The 17985-nt window shown below is 35.8% G+C and overlaps 1 long non-coding RNA gene across 2 annotated transcripts; it reads left to right on the forward strand.

Annotated features, from left to right (window-relative positions):
- Nucleotides 1–1803: 1803 nt before the first annotated feature.
- LOC139782715 (uncharacterized) lies at nucleotides 1804–4533 on the forward strand. Of its 2 annotated transcripts, none has more exons than XR_011720954.1 (6): nucleotides 1804–2404; nucleotides 2524–2682; nucleotides 3531–3827; nucleotides 3921–3982; nucleotides 4071–4204; nucleotides 4285–4533. It is a non-coding gene; the product is annotated as an uncharacterized lncRNA (long non-coding RNA). The 2 variants fall into 2 exon arrangements; XR_011720953.1 differs by having other exon boundaries at nucleotides 3545–3827.
- Nucleotides 4534–17985: the final 13452 nt, after the last annotated feature.

Genomic DNA, 17985 nt, shown 5'->3' on the forward strand with positions numbered 1-17985 from the left:
GAATATTGTAATATCTGCAATAATATTTGCTCTCCAAATCTCGCGGTACGTGATTATAAAGAGTAATGCATGCTGAACACGAATCCAGTGTAGTTTTTTCATTATCGTTGATGTCTAATATTTCGTGGGCGATCAAACCTGAAACTTGTGTTTGGGGCTATCAGTAAGCACCCGGGGCTGGTCAGTCACTGTGGCGCGCCGGGCGCACGACTTCAGCTCACGGCGAATTCGCCAATTTCAGGTTAGGTTTCCCTTGAGCGTGATTCTGTCTTCCCTTGCACGTGCGTCAGTTTGTATAGGAGGGAAATAGTACGCACGTATCGTCGCAAACGGGTGTTTTGGCCGACCGAAAAGATGGCGGACCGTTGTTTTTGAGATCGCTCGCGCTCACGGCACGTCGGCGAGGTACGGCGAGGCACGGCACGGCTCTGAGATCCCGCGATTTCCGCGCGAGAGTTGACATGCCGCGCGCGCGGTAGATCGTCGTTGTTGGTCGTTGTGTCAGTGACAGTCGCGCGTGCGACCGCATCGTCCAGCGTTCGCCGCATCGTCTCGGCGTCATTGTCGCCGGCGTTGTAGTGGTGGTGGTGTCGGTGGTGGTCATCGTCGTCGTCGTCGTCGTCGTCGTCGTGGTGGTCATCGTCGTCGTCGTCGTCGTCGTCGTCGTCGTCGTCGTCGTCGTGGTGGTCGTGGCCGTCGTCGTCGTGGTGGTCGTGGCCGTCGTCGTCGTCGTCGTCGTCGTCGGCGCGTCGAGGAATCGGCGCGAGGACGCCGTCGAGTCGGTAAAATGGTCGCGCTCCACCGCGAGCTTTTCTAACCCCCCCCTGTCGCTATTTATCGCTCCCCCGCGAGAAACGCGGCTTGGTTAGGTTGCTCGAGGGTCCGCGCTGATCCTATGGCACCGGAACTCCGTCACGCGTGTTCCCCGTGGTTGCCCGCGTTGACAATATGACGTGCCGTTGGGGAGTTTACGATTTGGTTAACCTCTGTATTCACGTGCCTAAATTGTTTTATGGAATAGGTCTAGGTAAAACAATTATTTTTTAATGTTTCGCATAAAAATTTTAAATAAATTTTTATATTTTTCTCTTAAAAAACAATTATTAAAATGTATCCTATCATTTTTCAGGATTAACTGTACGTATATGTATTGAAAATGCAGTGTGACTGATCAGCCCCGGGGGGGTGACGCTTAAACCCCGGCATTTTTGAGATTTCAATTTTTGCACCGTTGTCGTTTTTGCTCTATACCGGTTAAACAAAGCGACGTAGATAAAAATTTCCTTAATAAATTTTGTAGCTAAAGGTTTACTCTTTACAGTGGTATACCACATTTAACTTCAATTATTTATTTTGTTGTTAAAAATCGGCTCCGAAAAAAAACTGACCTTTTAGCCCCGGTCTCCCCTAATTATCCTATTATTATACGACGCGAAGCGAAACCGCACCGTGACTCTTTTACGCGACTAAGTGCATGTGACAGGAATTATAATAGTTTACAACTCTTGATAAGTCAAAGAATAATAGTTTACGTTTACGTGAGTATTACTTCTGTAGTAACTTATACGAACAATATCATCGTAGTTACTATAAAATCTCCCGTTTATGCGGAGGAATTATCGTATCGTTCGTAAGTTACTACAGAATTAAGTAACGTTCGCGTAAACGTAGTATAGGTTAGATTACCGATTTCGGCGATTTCTTACAAAATTTTACATAAAACGCGAGATTCACTTATGGGAGCTTTCCAGCAAGCGACACAAGTCGACACAGGTATCGTTTTGTCTTTGTTACTTATTGCCAAAAAAGAAAGATAGAACGACGTTTGTGTCGGCTTGTGTCACTTGCTGGAAAGCTCCCTATGTATGCAAGTTTAACGCCTATTGAGTTAATATGAAATAATTTTCCTAAATGTAATAAAAATAACACGATGTTATATATGCGGTTTGCCGTGATTATATATATATATATATATACACATGTGATTTCTGCCCAGTGCTCTGAATGTTATGTGATTTTCGCCCAGTGCTCTGAATGTCATCTAGTCATACATATCATGCTTTGATACAAGGAACGTGAAAAAGAGCAGGAAAAGAAAAGAACAAACAGAAGAGACAGATTCAAGCTTTGTCTTTTAATCTGGATGAAGACAATGCCGAAAAATCCCCGCAGTCAGAAAATGAGCAATCTGATGGCCTCGCGATTAAGAAGATTAAGAAAAATCCAGATGTAGATACAAGTTTCTTGCCAGATAGGGAAAGGAAGGAGGAGGAAAATAAACTTAAGGAAGAATTGAGGCAAGAATGGGCTACAAAGCAGAACGCGTTGAAGGAAGAAGAAATTGAGATCACATTCAGTTATTGGGATGGATCTGGCTATCGTCGGAGTGTTATAATGAAGAAAGGTGAATGTCTCAGTGATTTAGAGAATTTTTAAGTTATTAAAATACTCCAGTGTTACTTTTGGAGTAACATTGGCGTGATATATAATGTTCTACTGCATAAATTAAATTTTCACATACAGGTAATTCTATCTATCAGCTTCTTCAGAGATGTTTAGAAGTTCCGAAGCGTGAATTCAGCGAGCTTAAAACAGTAATGGTAGATCAGTTAATGTATGTCAAGGAGGATCTTTCTTATATTACCGCACCATTATACGTTTTACGATTTTATTGTAACTAAGGTAAAGATACTAAGTGATAAAACTTATGAAGCAATATCACAATGTTGGCATGTTATTTTAATGTATGTAATATTGCGATTAGGCACGAGGAAAAAGCGAACCTTTGTTCACATTTGACGTTCACGATGATATTCGTGTTATGCACGATGCTTCTGTCGAAACCGAGGAATCACATGCCGGAAAAATTTTACTTAGGTATTTATCATTAAAAGAATACTTTGTATAATTCTCTTTTATGTTATTTCTCACTAGATCATGATACGAGAGGAACAAACACATTTTTCCAGCGAGTAGATGGGAACCTTTTGATCCAACGAAAAGTTATGACAAGTATACAGTGTCGGATAAAAATAGGAAGAAAGATAAAATCTGATAAACTTAGATTCAACGAATTGTCCAATTTCGTTTAAAGGATTCAGATTCAAATTCATTTAGTTATGTGATAATATTTAATTCATTTACTCGATTATGTATATAGCTCTACTAAATTACAGTCCTTTGAATCTGAATCCTTTAAACGAAATTGGACAATTCGTTGAATCTAAGTTTATCAGATTTTATCTTTCTTCCTATTTTTATCCGACACTGTATACTTGTCATAACTTTTCGTTGGATCAAAAGGTTCCCATCTACTCGCTGGAAAAATGTGTTTGTTTCTCTCGTACCATGATCTAATGAGAAATAACATAAAAGAGAATTATACAAAGTTATTCTTTTAATGATAAATACCTAAGTAAAATTTTTCCGGCATGTGATTCCTCGGTTTCGACAGAAGCATCGTGCATAACACGAATATCATCGTGAACGTCAAATGTGAACAGAGGCCCGCTCTTTCCTCGTGCTTATAGATATCCATTAACAGGTGGTACTTATGGTCGGCAGTCCAGACTCCGGAAAATCGCATTTTGCAAAGAATTATCTGAAGGAATACGGATACGTCAACAGAGACACTTTAGGCAGCTCGTCAGAAGTGCATTGCTGCAGTCCAACAATACTTGAATCAAGGAAAAAGTATAGTTATAGACAATACCAATCCTGATCCAGCTTCGAGAAAGAGATATATTGAGATAGCCAAGAAGCGCAATGTCTCGGTCAGATGTTTCGTTATGACGACAAGTATAGAACACGCGAAACGTAATAATAAGGTAATCAAAAATTAACATTAACCGTCATCGTGTGAAAGAATCGTATGAAGTAATGTTTCCGAAAATTCTAATCGATTTATTATTATATTACAGTTTCGCGAGTTGACTGATCCAAGCCACATTTCAATCAACGAGATTATTATCAACTCCTACGTGTAAGTAGATTTTAGATATATACATCTCTACACTCAAAATTATTTATCTTTGGATATGTAATTATACTTTGATGTTACTCTTTTGCAGGTAAATGGTCGACAGAAGCTTACAATGTGGTACAAAATTGTTCCTCAAAGGGAGTTGCTGCCCAAACTCAGATTGAAGGTCGCATTCAAACTAATATTTATGCAAATATTTATTTTATGATACAAAATTATAAGGTAAGTAGTTATTATTATCCAATCTTCGAGAATCTCTTTGCAGATGCGCAAATTAATTGAAATTAATTGATTTTTTAAAGCTAATTTCCCTTACTGAAGAACTGGTAATGAACGGACATGCTGAACAAGTAGGCATGGGACCAGATGAATGAAGCCAGAAACACTTGAATCCATCTGTACATAAGAGTTGTCAAGAAACTCTACAATTTTCACGCATAATCCGCGATTCTTAGTCAGTATGGACTAGAGTTTAATACAATCGCCATTGATGATCCCCTTTAATCGCGTCAAAATTGATTATTTCGCTTTTTTACTTCGTTTTTTACTCATGTTGTAAAATAGTTTTTCGATTGTGTAGAATATTTTTATTTAGAAAGAAATTTATAAAGATTGTTATATTGATCGTAGAGTAGAGAAAACAATAAAACTTAACATTTTACAAAGTAGTGTCACATTTAAACTAGAACATTGTATCGAATAACTCAGACGAATTAGGAAATTCGTTTCTACGTGACTCATGTCTATTTCTGATTGGGGACGATTCGAGAACTCATTGAAATAATTTAATTTCTTTTCACGTTTAAATTTAGGTCACCGTAGATTAAACTTGTTACCTTAGAAGTTATTGTTAAATGGCGCATTTTATTTAATATTCCGCACTTCACTGTTGTGGCATAAAATTATTTTATGTTTCAAAAGATGGAGACTAAGCTTTCGGATTAATCCAAATGTACGCATATATACTGTATATATTTGATTAATTGTTTACTTAGATATCGATGATTCTTGCGCGATATGCTAATACATTTTTTTCTATGCAAGATTTCAATGCAGTAGAAACTAGTTAACTGAGAAAAAGAGTCTATAAATGATTCGTAACTCGTGCAATTGCGCTCAACTGGAAACGTTTGGCAGTTATGAAATGTTAATATTTAATATTGTTGTTAAACATAATATAGAAATATTTTTCTAGGAAATGTATACAAGTAAGGTTACAATCATTAAATCGCTCACAGTGCTCACGTACATAACTTTGTCGCGCGCTGCGATTAACTCAATTTATTATAATTTATTATAATTTTTTAACAAAGCGAAAATATAGCGCAATGAACATCGTTATGTAATAATCATTCGTAATTCATTTTCGTGTATATAATAATTTTCGTGTATATAATATGTAGCTGACCGCAATCTTTGACTCTATTCAAATTTTGTACAACACTTTATTTAGCATTGTATTAATCATTAAGTAGCTTTGAGTACATTTAGTAGCTTTTGTATATTCGTCAGTTTAATCCTTGAAGTTATTAAGACTTGCATGAATTTTTACCGCAAGTCCTCTTACATCTTTTATACGTCTTCTGTAAAATATATAAAAATATATCATAACTGAATTAACTCGCATAATCTCGGTCTGTCTTTTTTTTCTCCATTGCTTAACTTCTATTCGCCTCCCGACTTGACGTATACGCTACTATACTCGTCCAAGACGTTATTCGCGACATTTACAAGCTCTCTGTCTTTCTTTTCAATCGCTCTAAAAAAAATGTGTTGTCTTGAAGTGATTGATCTCCCTAAAGGATTTAAAAGTTACGCTTTGCGAAGACATAAGATATACGTTAGCTGAAAAATCGATTCACAGCGGGATTAGAAAAAGACGGAATGTTATGCGGTCGGTTCTTCAACAGTATAACGGGTGAACGTTTCGCGACTAGGTTAATCCACTTGCATATCGGTCATTGCGATCTCGCTCTTGTACATACTTGACTCATCGTCATGAGACTAGCTCCATTGTTCGCGAAGATACTTTTCTCTTGTTCTCTCTTCTGCTACCCTAAGGCGCGCGCGCGCGCGCGCGCGTGTGTGTGTGTGTGTGTGTGTGTGTGTGTGTGTGTGTGTGTGTGTGTGTGTGTGTGTGTGTGTGTGTGTGTGTGTGTGTGTGTGTGTGTGTGTGTGTGTGTGTGTGTGTGTGTGTGTGTGTGTGTGTGTGTGTGTGTGTGTGTGTGTGTGTGTCAAACGTTTTACCTATTATTAACAACTTCAGACACATTACATTTTTATTTTTAAGTAGTAATTTTTTTCTGTGGTATACATATGTATATAGCATTAACAAGGTGTACAACTAAAAAGGTTACAGATTTTTATTTTTAAAAAACTAAACAAAATATTAAATTGTTGTTTTCTTTAGAAATAATAGTCCGTAACACCTTTAGCTTCACACCTTGTACATACTGTTTATAAGATTATAAGATATATTGTTTATAAGATTAAAATGCGTAACACTACAAAAAGGCGTGATATCCGTACAAAATTACCTTTTTTTAAAAAAAAGGTAAAAAAAGGCGCCAAGTACACGCATAGTAGTGTATATGTATTATGTTGTTACCTCGAAAAAAACAAAGTGGTAGTATAATACCTCCAAATAGCTTTACCCTGTACATACTGTTTATAAAATGCGTAATACTACAAAAAGGCGTGATATCCGTACAAAATTACCTTTCTTTAAAAAAAGGTAAAGAAAGGCGCCAAGTACACGTATAGTAGTGTATATGTTGTTACCTCGAAAAAAAAGAAAGTGGTAGTATTATACCTCGAAAAAACCTAAGTAACAAGTGGTAAACGTACTCTTTGTATCTCGAAAAATCTCGAAAAAATCTAAGCAGTAGTATCTTTATTTCCAAAAAATTATAACCCAAGTGATACACATCACAAAATTATGTTACCTTATCAAAGAAGAGTCGCGCTTCAAGTGATCTATTACAATTACAAAAAAGAAATGATATCTCTTTAAATTACAGCGCCAATTACAGAGAGAACATATATATTGCCTCAAAAAATAATTGTTGCACTACTTTGAAAAATCTTTACATGGTGTCAATTAGAAAAAGAATGTATGATAACAATTTTATAAGATTAAAAAATTTTATTTAAATTTAACAAGGGAATACAAGATATTTAAATACAAAGTTTACATGTGTATTTTTTAGTGGTCACAAAGAATTACAGAGGAACAGTACAAAATAAAAATATTTTATTAAAATATTTAATCCAACGAGGGAATACAAGGTATTTAAATACAAAGTTTATATATGTATTTTTCAATAGAATAAAAGATTTAATCACAAAGAATTACAGAGATAGTACAAATAAAAATATTTTATTAAAATACATAAATTTTTCTTGTAAAAAAACTTGGCGCTGCTAGACCTCGAAATTTTAAATAAATAAGGATAACAATAAATAAAAATAATTCATAGAAGAATGCGACGGAAGTAACAAAATGATTATCAGCGTGGTGTGTATGTGCAAGCGAGTGATATGGGTGTGCGTGACGACGGCGAATAATGCGGCTTATAATTAAGTATAGGATAAGTTTATTTATTTATTTAAAATTTCCAGGTCTAGCAGCGCCAAGTTTTTTTACAAGAAAAATTTATGTATTTTAATAAAATATTTTTATTTTGTACTATCTCTGTAATTCTTTGTGATTAAATCTTTTATTCTATTGAAAAATACATATACAGGGTGTATCAGAATGTTTGGTACTTTTTTCATATTTAGATAGAGCGAGCCAAACTGAGTCGAAAAGTCATGTACCATTTTGCAATTTTCGCAATAGTTGATGAGTTATTAATGATTAAAATCGCCGTATTGGCCCGGCCCACCGCCAAATCCAAGCGCGCGGCGAGATGCGGCCGCCCCGCGGTCGGCGCGCGGGCAGTTGTTTACTTCAAGCGGCACGAGCGGCGCGTAACGCCGGGCCCCCGTCCTGAGCGATGATAGTTTCTCGCCTTTTTTAAATAGAAATAAAATTTTCTAACAACATAGAAAAATTTTTTGTGCGTACTTATGTACATACGTGTGTACATGCATACACAGTAAAATATCAATTGTACTGCTTAAAAAAGCGATTACTCAATTTACTTTTTTTCTGTTAGTAAGTAACGGTTGTCTTTAAGAAAGAATATTTTCTTGATAATAGTCTTAAAATGTACAAATTTTAGAAAGAGTCTTTATCATGTACTCGAAAGAAGAATTTATACTCCTTCAAAGAACATAATAAAATTTTATTAAAGAAAAGTCAAAATAATAAATAAAGTAATATGAGGACCCTCGAGATTAAAATAGGAGAAGTCAAGGCTATGACGGTCAGACGCAGATCACAGTGCGTAATATCAGAAATAACTGATTTATTCGTCGTTTTGATACATTACATCGATCCGTACGTTTCGGCTCAGCTTTGAGCCATCTTCAGCGGTAGTTACAGAAGTTAAGTTACACGTTCTCCGTACCGTATAGTGAGTTTACTGATTCAAAGTATCAGAAACATAGACCAATTGATCCATATCTGTAAATTTGTTCAATTAATGTTGAGATATTAAAAAGATCTCTTAGGAAACTCACCATTCGGTCTGAAAAACGTGGAATACAGAGCCATGTACATACATAATGAATACTCTCTGCGAGAAGACTTGACGATCTTGTCGACACGACACACAATGATATGAAAGGTCTTGCAAGAAGAGGCATCTAATTGTTTAATTCTTCAATTAAGAATATAAAATTAAAACAAAAATTCGATTTACTTATTATTTTGACTTTTCTTTGATAATATTTTATAATGTTCTTTGAAGGAGTATAAATTCTTTTTTCATACAAAGTACATGACAAAGTACATGACAAAGACTTTTTCTAAAATTTGTGATAAGTACATTTTAAGATTATTATCAAGAAAATATTCTTTGTTAAAGATAACCGTTACTTACTAAAAGAAAAAGAGTAATTCGAGAATTACAATTATGTACGTAATAAAAATTTAAGAATTAAAATTGTGTACATAAGTAAAATTCGTGAATTACAATTATGTACATAATTTTAATTCCCGAAAAATTTTTATGTCATAACGTAAAATAAATTCAGAATTAATATTTTGTATAGACATAATTTTAATTCTGCATTTTCAATTATAGCTTAATAATAATTCGATGAATTATAAGTATCTAGACATAATAATAATTTCTTTTCTTTGAGTATCAATTTAATTTGGTAGAATTTTTATGATGATATTAAATAGCAAAACGGCGTGCCGTATACGCACACGCAAAAAAATATCATTCTAGTGCTAAAAAAACCAATTACTCAATTTTCTCTTCCTTTAAGTAACGATGATCTTTACAAAAAATGTTTTCTTGATAATATTACTTAAAATAAATAATATTCTAAATTCTAATTATTCAGTTCTTTAGTTAAGAATATAAAATTAAAACAAAAATTCGATTTGCTAATTATTTTGATAGGAGAAGTCAAGGCTATGAGGGTCAGACGCAGATCACAGTGCGTACGCTATATTACGTAATATCAGAAATAACTGATTTATTCGTCGTTTTGATACATTACATCGATCCGTACGTTTCGGCTCAGCTTTGAGCCATCTTCAGCGGTAGTTACACAAGTTAAGTTACACGTTCTCCGTACCGTATGGTGAGTTTACTGATTCAAAGTATCAGAAACATAGATCAATTGATCCATATCTGTAAATTTGTTCAAATAATGTTGAGATATTAAAAAGATCCCTTAGGAAACTCACCATTCGGTCTGAAAACCGTGGAATACAGAGCCATGTACATAATGAATACTCTCTGCGAGAAGACTTGACGATCTTGTCGACACGACACACAATGATATGAAAGGTCTTGCAAGAAGAGGCATGTCGTAGGTCAACACATCGGCGAGGATTATAACAAAGCACGATTTGACACCGTCACAATATTGCATGTACCAATAGTAAAACCCCGATTTGCCAACGACCAAGTTCATGAGCATGGATTACAATTTGCTCAAAACCGTGACATATGCATGATGCAAAAAATCCGTGTCATTTTGAGACGGTGTCAAATCGTGCTATGTTATAATCCTCGCCGGTGTGTTGACCTACGACATGCCTCTTCTTGCAAGACCTTTCAAATCATTATGTATCGTGTCGACAAGATCGTCAAGTCTTCTCGCAGAGAGTATTCATTATGTACATGGCTCTGTATTCCACGTTTTTCAGACCGAATGGTGAGTTTACTAAGAGATCTTTTTAATATCTCAACATTAATTGAACAAATTTACAGATATGGATCAATTGGTCTATGTTTCTGATACTTTGAATCAGTAAACTCACCATACGGTACGGAGAACGTGTAACTTAACTTCTGTAACTACCGCTGAAGATGGCTCAAAGCTGAGCCGAAACGTACGGATCGATGTAATGTATCAAAACGACGAATAAATCAGTTATTTCTGATATTACGCACTGTGATCTGCGTCTGACCGTCATAGCCTTGACTTCTCCTATTTTATAATCTCGAGGGTCCTCATATTACTTTATTTATTATTTTGACTTTTCTTTAATAAAATTTTATTATGTTCTTTGAAGGAGTATAAATTCTTCTTTCGAGTACATGATAAAGACTCTTTCTAAAATTTGTACATTTTAAGACTATTATCAAGAAAATATTCTTTCTTAAAGACAACCGTTACTTACTAACAGAAAAAAAGTAAATTGAGTAATCGCTTTTTTAAGCAGTACAATTGATATTTTACTGTGTATGCATGTACACACGTATGTACATAAGTACGCACAAAAAATTTTTCTATGTTAGAAAATTTTATTTCTATTTAAAAAAGGCGAGAAACTATCATCGCTCAGGACGGGGGCCCGGCGTTACGCGCCGCTCGTCGCCGCTTGGAGTAAACAACTGCCCGCGCGCCGACCGCGAGGCGGCCGCATCTCACCGCGCGCTTGGATTTGGCGGTGGGCGGGCCAATACGGCGATTTTTAATCATTAATAACTCATCAACTATCGCGAAAATTGCAAAATGGTACATGACTTTTCGACTCAGTTTGGCTCGCTCTATCTAAATATGAGAAAAGTACCAAACATTCAGTGACACCCTGTATAAACTTTGTATTTAAATACCTTGTATTCCCTCGTTGGATTAAATATTTTAATAAAATATTTTTATTTTGTACTGTTCCTCTGTAATTCTTTGTGACCACTAAAAAATACACATGTAAACTTTGTATTTAAATATCTTGTATTCCCTTGTTAAATTTAAATAAAATTTTTTAATCTTATAAAATTGTTATCATACATTCTTTTTCTAATTGACACCATGTAAAGATTTTTCAAAGTAGTGCAACAATTATTTTTTGAGGCAATATATATGTTCTCTCTGTAATTGGCGCTGTAATTTAAAGAAATATCATTTCTTTTTTGTAATTGTAATAGATCACTTGAAGCTTGACTCTTCTTTGATAAGGTAACATAATTTTGTGATGTGTATCACTTGGGTTATAATTTTTTGGAAATAAAGATATTACTGCTTAGATTTTTTCCAGATTTTTCGAGATACAAAGAGTACGTTTACCACTTGTTACTTAGGTTTTTTCGAGGTAAATATATACAGTGGCGATCAAAAGTTTCGGGCCAGGCAGATTTTTTTTCATATTTTGGGTTTAGGAAAAATGAACAAAAGAAATGATGATAAAGAGAATAACATATTTTTCTACGAATAAACGTTATTAATGATAAAAAATAACGTATAATAATTTTTTTATTTAATAAAAAGCAAAAAACATATGATCATAAATATCGGGCCAGGAACTTTAAGTTACTTCAAATCACAAAAATTAATTAAATCGCTTGGAAATACTAAAAAAAAAACAATAGTAATATTTAATATTTGGTAGCTATGCCCTTAAAAATAATGACGACGACGTGGCATTTACTCGATTAAGTGGTATTACTCGATTAAGTGGGTGATTGTGTCTCGAGGGATCTTTTTCTATTTTTCACTTTAAATCTTGAAAAAACCTTGTTTATTCGAATGTTCAGAGGTTTGTCCAGTATGTCCTCATACACGAAGCGATCCATCATACCTTCAATTTCTACCAATAGGCCCATTCCTTCGTACAAAAAGACTCTCGAGACCATGACTCCATCCCCACCGTGTTTCACTTTGGTATTTGGTATTTGGTATTTGGAGTCGTATTTGGCACCAACAGGACATCGAATATACTGTTCAAATACCAAATACCGAAGTGAAACACGGTGGGGGTGGAGTCATAGTATGGAGAGCCTTTTCGTATGCCTTGGATGGATCTTTCAACATGATAGAGATCCAAAACATACTTCAAAGATCGTATCACAGTATTTGTCTGCCAAAAAAGTGAAAGTTCTCGAATGGTCTGCTCAGTCTCAAGACTTAAATCCTATTGAGCATTTTTTAGATGAATTTGGTCGCCGAGTAGCTAACAAGAAACATTCGAATAAACAATTAGGCTCTTTCAGGATTTTAAGTGAAGAGTAGAAAAAGATCCCTCGAAACACAATCACCCACTTAATCGAGTAAATGCCACGTCGTTACAAAACAGTCATTATTTTTAAGGGCATAGCTACCAAATATTAAATATTTTTTTTCCAAGTATTTTCTAGTCATTCAATTAATTTTTGTGATTTAAAGTAATTTGAAGTTTCTGGCCCGATATTTATGATCATACGTTTTTTGCTTTTTGTTAAATAAAAAAATAATTATACGTTATTTTTTATCATTAATAACGTTTATTCGTAGTAAAATATGTTATTCTCTTTAAAGTTTATTGTTTTTCTTTGTTTGTTTTTCCTAAACCCAAAATATGGAAAAAATCTGTCTTGTCCGAAACTTTTGATCACCACTGTATATGATTATATATAATGCAATTATATATGAATTTTGTCTCTATATGATCATATATATAATCATATATGTATAATAATATATATGTACATACATATACAATGAAATTATATTGTTGCCACGATTATAATCATTGCCAGTATATGTATAATTAATTAAAAATTCTTAATTGTGTTAATTATTATCTGGCGAAGCAAATGTTACTTATTTCGTTTGAATATACATCTTTGACTGAAAATCGGTGTTCCATCTTATATTGTTTGTCATCTTAATACATTGTTATTGCGATAAATATTACCACATGCCTCAGTGGTAGAATTGGTACGACACCCGCACGGAATGAGGGAGGTTCCAGGTTCGAACCCTGGCTGAGGTAATATTTTTCGCAATGAATTTAATTAAGACGCTTATATTATAAGCATCTAAAATTACATCAATTTAAAATGACCAGAATCCTTGGTCGAAACGCGGTGACGATTTGTCACGACGATTATAATCGTTGCCACGATTATAATCATTGCCAGTATATAGTCAATTAAAAATTCTTAATTGTGTTAATTATTCTCTGGCGAAGCAAATGTTACTTATTTGGTTTGAAATTATATATATTTATGTGTAAATATATATAATCATATATAACCATATATAACCATATATAGCCCAGTCAAAATAGGAAATTTGACAAAAATAATTCCAAAAGTTTTGAAACTTGGTAGAGATGTGTAACGGCCTGCCTTGTGACTCGAACGCGGACTAGCTCGCCGGATCAGGAGTTCAATAGGAGGCCCAGAGACAGTAACCAGATATGACTTACACGACAACGTTTATTCAATATTGTACATACAGAAGACACTGTGCAGGTGCACACGGTGCGGTATCACGAGATGACGGAACACGGTATCAACGGGGTAAAGTGCAAATGCACACGGCGCGGTATTACTAGAAATGACGGAACGCGATATTTACAACGGAGTATAGTGCAAGTGCACACGGCGCGGTATTACGAATTACGAGACATAACGGAACGCGATATCTACAACGGAGTATCGTGCAGGTGCACGCGGCACGGTAACGCGGTATCAGCGGGGTAAAGTGTGGATGCACACGGCGCGGTATTACAGGAAACAGCGGAACGCGATATCTACAACGGGGTATAGTGCAATTGCACACGGCGCGGTAGTACAAAAATGACGGAACGCGATATTTACAACGGAGCGGCCGGTCAGGTGTAAGCTGGCCGGTCGGTAGGATGCAGGAGTCCGGGGCTTTGGTAGCGAGAGAACTCGTTACGAGGCCGAGCGTGCTCGACCCCGCTTAGCCGTTGCCGTCGGGAGTTTGGTTGACGGAAGTCGGGGACACCCGAGAGCTCTCGGTCGAGGCGCAGAGCACTGAACCCCGTTTGGTGTGTCGCCCTAGGATTCGGTAGGCTTCGTCGGAGACAGCGGAACGCTGGAGCGGAGACAAAGTGCCTCTTCTCGCCGGAACGCCGTCCTATATATCCCGGCGCGGCGGATTCGGTGGGAGGGAGGCCGATCCTTAGGCGAGCTGCACGGGGGTACGAGTACGCGCGCTCGTCTTCGGCGCGGATCGGCTCCCGTCGGCGTTTGTCGGAGCCGCGCGGGAGGAGGTACCGGTGCCGCGCTTTTGCTCGCGCACACGGTACTTTTGGTACGTTTAAAAAAGGTGGGCGCACCGAGCCCTGTCCTCGCCCGACGGAGGATCGGTCGGGCGGCATCCGGAGAATGTTTGCCGGGAGCGATGCCTTTGAAAGGAACGCATCGTTACAGATATTTACTTAGGCTTACTAATGAACGTCTAAAAAATCCTAATAAATTGAAGGTGAGCGTTCACTGCCATCTTGAAAAATAGGTGCACTTTTTCGGTTTTGCTTCCTCATAAAGAAATCTTTGTTTGTTTTCGTGTTCAGAATGTTCTAAAACGTCGAAAAATCCCAATTTTAAAAAATGTCCGTATGTGTGTGTGCGTGTGTGCTTGTGTGCTTGTGTGCTTGTGTGCGTGTGTGCGTGTGTGCGTGTGTGCGTGTGTGTACGGATTTGATGTTCGTGATTGCTCTAACTTTAGTAAATTTTGAGATATCGGGCTCAATTTTTTTTTACATGTAGAGTATCATTAAACGAAAGTCGGTATTGTATTTGGTGATGATCGGTAAAAGGGTTCATTTTTTATAAAATTTTGAATTTTTTGAAAAATGCCTGTGGCAGCTCTCACTTCCGCAAATTTTGAGATATCGGGTTATTTCTAATTTTATTATATTTTTCAGTCTTTTCTACCTCTATTTCATATATAATACTTTAGGATTTGGTTGATTAGACCCAGCTTTATACGCGATCAAAGGTCCACATGCGAAGTCCATATATGGAATATGTAGCCTGAACTCCAAAAATTAACATCGATTTGACATTGCGTCAATTGTAAAACCCCACTTGTGCTACTAAGCTGACCCTTTTTCAAGGGTCATAAAAAAAGTTAAATTTAAAATTAAAAAAAGTGCAAATTAGAAACTTGTACATTGCTTCCTCATCATTACAGATCGCTACCATTGCTCCTATTTTATTTCGCTCATAATTTTACATATAAGGGAGACCGGGGCGAAGTCGTTACTATTTTTTTGGTGCCGATTTTTAACAACAAAACAAATAATTTTAGTAAAATGTGGTATACCGTTGTAAAGAGTGAACCCTTGGCTACAAAATTTATACGGACATTTTTGGTCTACGTCGCTTTGTTCAACTGGAATAGAGTGAAAACGACAAAGGTGCAAAAATTGAAATGTCAAAATTGCCGGGGCGGAGTCGTCACTCCATTCTCGGACAAAATTTTAAATGACAATTCATACTTCCGATCATGAAAAATGACAGGTTACATTTTATTAATTATTTTTTAATAGAAAAATGGAAACATTAATTAAAAACACGATGGCGGAAAATAATTACAAGAAAAGCGCACACACTTATGTGCCCTACGCTCGCACGTTTCTCGTCAGCTCTATTCTGTCATCTCTGAACACACGCAGCACATATTATCCAAGGCCTCGTTAGAATCCGACCACTGCTGCTTCTTTGACTTTGATTTTCGCCGGAAGCCTCCATGATACGGCTTGGTGACAACTTCGCCCCGGACACAAGTTTCAAGTTTGGTCGCTCATAAAATATTAGAAATCAATAAAAATAAAAAAACTTCACTGGATTCGTGTTCAGCATGCATTACTCTTTAGAATCACTTACTTTGAGATTCGGAGACACAATAATATTTAAGATATTACAAATTTTCGACGCACAAAAAATTTTACTTTTGACCTCCGAAAACACGTTTCCCTCGATAAGAATCACAACATGGCACATAACCTCACTAAACTCCGTTGGTCACGTGGGCAACTTTTGCCTGAAACACTTTTTTATTTGCCTAAATTTTTTTAGATATTTAAGGCCAACTTGATAACTTTTTCAATACGATATCTCGATAATTGTTTGTTGGAGGAAAATGTGGTAGGGGAGACCGAGGCAAACTCGACACTGGGGCAAACTTAACACCAGGCTTTTTCCCAATTTAAATCTATCGTAGAAACTTGCCTTTCCTACTGTAAATGCGTCTTTATGTGTCAGTATTATCAACGGAATTTGGTGACATTCTGAGTTATGGTGTAATTTCTAGCGCGACATAAGCGTTTTTGATGGTAAAAAGTAATTTTTCTGATCTCTCGAAAATTTCTACTCTTTCATCGAGCTTTACTCTTACGAATCTACCGGTAAGTGATTTTGATGGGAAAGTCGATGCTCTGTACGAATCCGATAATAGTTTTTGCATATTTTGAACATTTTTATATTTTTGGAGTGACAAAAGTGAAAAATGACGTTCGGGGCAAAGCCGACACCACGCCGTTTCACCGGCTCCCAATAACAAACGATGCTTGTCATACAGCCATATGGCCCATGACAAATGTGTGCGCACGTCTAATCGCGAATTTACTTGCATAAATTGTTTTTCAGACATGAGTTTAGATGAATATAATTGAATGTTCAACAATTTTTGTTCTTATTATTTTCAATTATTGTTTTACTTAATTCCGAATTTTTGTACTTTCTAAATACACGATAACACAAATTATGTCGATCAGGCAAAGTGTCAAGCTTACCCCGGCATTTTTCAATTTAAAAATTTGTCTTTGCATCACTTTTCCTTTCCTGGGGACAAAAGTAAGCGACGTACAGCAAAACTTTCTTAAGCAATTTTGTACCTGAAAGAACACTCTTTAAATGTGTACCATTAAATTTACTTGAAAATTTTAATTAATTGTTGAAAATTGCCTTTGAAAAAATCGTGTCGAGTTTGCCCCGGTCTCCCCTACAGGACTTTTTGACTTGATTTGGTCTCAAGAATATACTTTTTCACTAGAAAAATTGAAAGTGACCTTTACATGATCTTAATGCCTACACCTAAGATCAAACAAATATTACATTCCCCTTGCAACACTTCAATTTTTATCTGATAAAAGTTGTTCAAATTAATTAGTAGAAACAGATGGTACAATAAAAAATAGAGGTTTTCGTGTATAATATAAAAAGTGTTTGGACCTCACTAGCTACTTACACGACATTCGCAGCCCATTTTCTCGAAAACTATTATAGTTATGAAAAAATTAAATAATACTTTTTTGTTGACAATTTAATAATTGTCTATTGTCTTGTTTATTTTGATAATGACTATTTTTTCAATAAAGTCAATATTTTACGAGATATATGCAAAAAAACTGAAAAAGTATAACTATTTTTCAAGATGGCGGCAAACGCTCATCTTCAATTTTTCAGGACTTTTTAGATGTTCATTAGTAAGCCTAAACGAACATCTCTACCAATAAATTTCAAAACTTTTGGAATTATTTCTGTCAAATGCTTAAATCGGACCTATTTTGACTGGGTCAATAAATATTGAAAAAGAACTCTGTTAACTTCGATTAAGGAATAAGGCATTGATAAATTAAGTGTATATTTTTTCAAAAGCTAGAATCAAAGGTGAAGTGATTTACATATGTATATAAC

Source organism: Temnothorax nylanderi, unplaced genomic scaffold (genome assembly GCF_030848795.1).
Source record: "Temnothorax nylanderi isolate EJ_2023f unplaced genomic scaffold, tnyl_v1.0 TNYL_tig0435_pilon, whole genome shotgun sequence".
Classification (NCBI taxonomy): Eukaryota; Metazoa; Arthropoda; class Insecta; order Hymenoptera; family Formicidae; genus Temnothorax; species Temnothorax nylanderi.